The sequence below is a fragment of the Triplophysa rosa genome, unplaced genomic scaffold, assembly GCF_024868665.1.
Source record: "Triplophysa rosa unplaced genomic scaffold, Trosa_1v2 scaffold9_ERROPOS8398105, whole genome shotgun sequence".
NCBI classification, from domain to species: Eukaryota; Metazoa; Chordata; class Actinopteri; order Cypriniformes; family Nemacheilidae; genus Triplophysa; species Triplophysa rosa.
Genome location: NW_026634978.1, coordinates 31,224 through 37,159, shown reverse-complemented (window position 1 = coordinate 37,159; position 5,936 = coordinate 31,224). Strand labels below are relative to the sequence as shown.

The following is a 5,936-nucleotide window of genomic DNA, read 5'->3' as shown; positions in this document are numbered from 1 at the left end:
AAAGGTGAATGAATGAGCACGCCGGCTTCCCTCTTATACCCGGACATCCGGGGAGGAGCCCGGCATGCAAATTTCATTCGCCAATTTTCATTGGCCTTTTCTAAATACTCAGAAGATGATAGGTTCTCAAGACAAACCCCATTCTGTCGGTTCGACACAACGTCTCGTTCCCTCCATCAGGGAACCGAGGTTACATCCGTAACCAAGACGTTTTTGTTCTCTTTTGGCTTGTTTTTTACATGGATTACCTCATTTTGCTGTGGAAAATAAACCACCCTTAATTCCTACCTGACTGCCTCTGTTTGCTGGGTCTCATACATCTCCCGTGGCACAGCGGTAGTACTCTGGAGTGCTACTCCAGCGACCCGGGTTCGGGCCGCAGCCTGACAGATTTTGTTAAAGCTCCAACAGAGGAGTTATTAAATTTGTTACCTAAAGATCAATTGTGGGCTCTTGTAAAACATTATGAGATTGAAGAATTGGATAAACGCTTGAGAAAGAATGAGTTAAAAACTATTTTAAAAGCTGAGTTGAGTGAGAAAAACATTTTATCCCTTTCAAAGAATTTGATTACTGCGGAGGAGATGAAGGAATCGCCGGACCTTTTTTCAGGTCTTTCGTTTGAGCAAAAACGAGAGATTTTGGCTATGCAACAATTGTGTGATAGGGAAATGGCTAAAGTAGCTCGGGAATGTGAATTAGAATTGGAAAAGTTAAAAGTGGACGATATACTTAAACAACGTGAAATTGAATTACTCCTACTTAAACATGTTCAACAGTTGGAATTAGAAAAGCAGTCCCGGGAGTTTGAAATACAAGTTTAATGGTTAAAGTTAATTGGTGAAGGTAAACTAGCATCTGAAGGTGCATCATCAAGTGAAAAATCATTGCGTGCGTTTGATGTGGTAGATAATTTAAAATTGCTTCCTAAATTTACCGAACGCGATCCCGATGTTTTTTTCTGGTTGTTTGAAAGTTTTGTGGAGGAGCATAATTGGCCTAAAACAGATTGTGTAGTAATGCTTCAGAGTGTCATTTCAGGCCGAGCGCAGGAGGCCCTGACAATGGAAGTTCGAAAGGACTAAGATAAAGTTATATTTATTATTCTGAAGGTATACGAATTGGTGCCAGAGGCGCACCGCCATCGTTTTAGAATATGGAGAAAGGGGGATTGTCAAACTGTGGAAGTGTGAACGTCAAAATGTGGAAGTGTGAAGAGAACTGACAGCCCACTTTAATCGTTGGTGCACTGCTTCCAATGTGAGTACTTTGAGGAATTGCGTGATTTAATTATTTTGGAGCATTTACAAAACATTGTTATTGACAATATTGCTACATACATCAACGAAAATAAGACTACCACAGTTGTTGAAGCTGCAGTGTTGGTAGACGAATTTCTGTTGATTCATAAGAGCGAATTTAGTGATGTTCGTGTAAGTAATGTTAATTACCGAGAAAGTTTGTCTCAGCGCTCAAGTAAGTTTGATGGTGTGTGTTCTATCGAGAGACCGGTTAATTTTAATTCTGGGAAAACTGATGTTAATGTTTGCCACTATTGCTTGAACACAAGACATTAGAAAAGTGAGTGTCCTTTGTTGGCAAGCAAACAGAGGATGCAAAGTAAAAAGGTAAATTCAGTTGTGCCTACAATGTTAGTGGAGACATTATTGTCTGTGAATGCGTCTGTGTTCCCTGATTCTGTTATTGATTCAACATTAAGTGCTCATTTTAACTTGTATTTTTATCCATTCATTACTGATGGCTTTGTGTCTTTACCTAATAGTAATGTAGAAGTACCAGTTAAGATTCCTAGAGACACTGGCTCTTCAGAATTTTTTATTTTAGAATCGGTACACACCTTTACTGCTGCCTCAAGTGCCAAAGAGAATGTATTAAAAAGGGGAATTGGCCTTCAGGTTTTGTCCGTTGCTTTGCATAAAGTTATTTTAAAGTCAGACTTGGTGGAAGGAGAGGTAGTTCTCATCCATTGTTACCTGTGAGTGGCGTCTCTGTTATTGTGGGAAATAATTTGGCAGAGGGCGTGTGTGGAAAGATGTTGCTCCACCACCCGTAGTTTCGTTAGCTCTTTTGAAAGGGCAAGCTGATGAATTGTTCCAAAAATTTCCTGAGGTGTTTGTGTCTTGTGCCGTGACACGCGCCATGAGTCACCCTCTATCATCTAAATGTGTTGAAGTGTCCAAATAGGAAGTTCCTGGTTTGTCTGTTATTTCTCCTATTTCTCGCAGGGGTTTAGTAGCTGCGCAGCACAAAGATCCTGCCTTACAAGTTTTATTTGCTGCCTCCCGACGAAGTGGTGAGATGATTTGCTCTTGAGGAAGTGGAGTTGTCAAAACAAAGATGTGTGTGGTGAGCCAATAATTCAGGTTGTGGTACCTGATGCGTTTAAGGAGAGGGTTTTGACTGCCGCTCATGGTGATGTAGCATGACATTTGGGGGTGAAAAAACTTAGCACAGAGTTTTGCAGCAATTTTATTGGCCTTGCTTGAAAAAAGATTATTAAAACTTGCCATGTATGCCAGGTGGCGTGTAAACCAAATCAGGTTTTACGACCCATTCCGTTGTGTCCTATACCTGCAAAATCAACCTTTCGAATATTTATTGATTGATTGTGTAGGACCGTTGCCTCAATCAAAGTTAGGTAATTCTTATTTGCTTACTTATTCACTACTAAATAGGGCTGTCACGATTATGAAATTTGGCTGACGATTAATTGTCTAATAAATCATTGCGATTATGATGATTAATTGTCTGTTTTAGAGCTTTAACTTTTAATTCTCATACATTTTTTATTCAGCTTTGAAACGACCATATTGTTCTGAATATAAAGACTATGTTCTTTTTCTTGGAAGTACATAAAAAAATTGGGTCATCTTACTTAAGGTTTAGGCTTTTACCTGTCAATAATACAACCGCCAAATACTTGTAAATTAAGTAAATTGATCAGGAGTGAATTGAAGCCACCATTAAAATGCTATCAATCATAGAAAAGCTTCTAGTCTGTTTTTTTCTCACTTGCAAGACTACAATAAAAGTTTACTTCTATATGAATGAGATTTTGGTAAGCCGGTTTTCACACTGAAATGATATTAAATTGTACTGCAGGTTATTTTGATGGTATATGCTTTAGTTTTTTTTAAAGTGATTGTGTTGTGGTGGTACATTTTACAAGTATTACCATGCTTTAGTTACAATATATACAATAAAATATGCAGATGCACTACAGCTCCCCCTAGTGTCTTCTATAGAGATGTGCAATAATTGCAATGATCTGAAACCATCGCAATGAGGTCAAACAATGCGATGAGACGATTATTTAATAATCGTGACAGCCCTACTACTGAAGCTGTTGTTAAAGCCCCGATGCAATTTATTTCTGTTTTTGGTATACGTCTGGAATGTTTGCTGAAATTTTAAAAAAGCTTGGGGCGAAACATGATCAGTCAAGCGCGTATCACGCGCAGAGCCAGGGCGCTATAGAAAGCTTTCACCAATCCCTGAAGGCACTGCTGCGCGCTTATTGTGTTGAGTTAAACAGGGATTGGGAGGACGGGCTGCCCTGGTTAATGTTTGCGGCTTGGGACGTGATACAGGAGAGTTTGGGTTTTAGCCCAAACCAACTGGTTTTTGATACAGAGTACGAGGTCCTCTTGCCGTATTGCAGGAGGAATTAAAGAATGACATACCGCCCCAAAATTTGTCAGATTATGTTAATGGATTCTGTAGACGTTTGTTTTTGGCAGGGCAGAAAGTGAAAAAAACATATCGCTAAGGCTCAAGCTAAATTGAAAATATTTTTTGATCAGCACAGAATTTCGTGCCTTTAGTCCGGGAGATCAAGTTTTGTTTTTTTACCCTCCCCTGGATCTCAGTTTTGGGCAAGATTTTCTGGCCCATATACAGTCATATGCAAGGTATCGGAACAAAACTATATAATTGCCACTAATCTAATCATCTTTGTAATGTTAACCTGCTTTGGCCGTATTTTACCCACAGCTCGGTTATTGGGTTAAAAGTAAGACCTGTTTCCACTGTTGCCACAGACTGTGAGACTGTTTGCTTGCTACAATCCAATGTGACGTCTCCACTCCGGCAACCACACTTCCAAGACCCGCCCCATTTTACTTCTGATTGGGTAGTCATGTTTGTTTGGTTGAGAGTGAGAGTTGAGCTGTGTTCCTCTCATACCATTGGAAGGCGAAATTATGAACTCGAACAGATATCAAGAAGCTTTATAAATGTAATATTTTAAAAAGTAAATACGTTTTTTAAAGAACCCATAGATCAGAATGAATGAATTTAAAACAGGCAAATACAGAATGTGCAGGTGCATGTTTTTTCCTTTTATAATCAAACACAAAAATGTGTATGTATTTTGCCCTATATCGCACCTACTGCGTTGTGACTATGTGCGACTATGCACACATTGCGCCACCGATGCTGAAACGATTTATCATGCAGCCCAATTATAATAAAATCTCAAAATGCTAATTAAAGATATAAAATAAAATAAACTGCTATTTGGAACTATTTTCAAGTGTTCAATATTATATTTTTTGAGAAAGTGGTGATTTATTCACAACTTCAAAATTAAAGGGATAGTTAATGAAAATTATGTCACCATTTACTCACGCTCATATAATTTTATACCTGTATAAATTACTTTATACAAAGAATGTTAGTCATTTTCAGTTCCGGGACATCATTGACCACCATAGTATTAAGAATTAAATGGTAGTCAAAGGTGCCCGAGAACTCTTTGTTTTTATTCTTCAAAATATCTCATCAACAGAACAAAAAATACAATATTTTTTTCCTAAATGATGACAGATTTTTCATTTTTGGATTAACTATCCCTTTAATGCTGTGAACGTCCAAGATAAATAATGATAAATAAGATAATTATTTATCAGAACTACTACACTCTTTTGGAGTAACACAACACATCAATGGACCCACTCATCGATTTAATCATACACTAGACTTGATTATATCTCACGTAGCCGATCTAACCAATATAGATATTATACCTCAAAGCGACGATGTCACCGATCACTATCTTATAACATGTACACTGCGCACTGCAGAAATCAGCCGTTTAACTCGTTATCGACAGGGTAGAACAATTACCTCGACTACTAAAGATAGTTTCGCAAAGAGTTTGCCAGATCTGACTCCTTTAATAACCATACCAATAAATACAGAATCGCTCGATGACATGACCAGCAAATTGTGCACTATTTTTTCTAATACATTAGAAGCTGTCGCACCTATGAAGTAAAAAAAGATTAATGAGAAAAACGTAGCACCATGGTACAATAGCACCACTATAGCACACTTAAATGTTTCCCTTAAAAGAGAAACACGTAAACTGGAGCGCAAATGGAAACAAACCCAATTAGAGGTCTTTAAAATTACGTGGAAAGAGAGTGCAAACTGTTATAAAAAGGCACTAAAAGCAGCAAAGGCGTATCCCGCTATTGGTTGTTAATTAGTTCATGCCCCACACCTGTTCCCCTTTGATTTGTCCCCTTATTTAATGCCCCTGTGTTCTCTGTCTTGTGTCGGGTCATTGTACACTGTTGTGTCTCGTGTGGGTGAGTTCTTGTCCTGTTAAGTGTAGCTTAGTCTTGTGTATTATGTTGTAGATGTTATTTTAGTTTTGTTTAGTGTAGTTAGTCTTTGTCCTTATTATACTGTTGTTTTACTCCCTCGTGGGTTTTTGTTTTGTGTTTTATTATTTATTAAAAGTCTTATTTAACCCCTTACCCGCTGTCTGCGTTTGGGTCCTCTCTCCTTGTCTCACCTCACCCGAGAATCCTGACAGCGGCGGAATAACCAGGTCATGTGATGTCTGTTTATTTGTTATTGACCTTGGATTGTTTTTGTTAGTTTCTATGAGGTTGCAGAGGTGCTCG

General features: G+C 38.3%; 1 protein-coding gene across 1 annotated transcript in view; it reads right to left on the bottom strand.

The window, feature by feature from the left end:
- The window catches only part of LOC130551361 (testis-expressed protein 2-like), a 40,447-nt gene that overhangs the window by 22,860 nt on the left and 11,651 nt on the right, over positions 1-5,936 (bottom strand). The gene's annotated exons all lie outside the window — the stretch shown is intronic.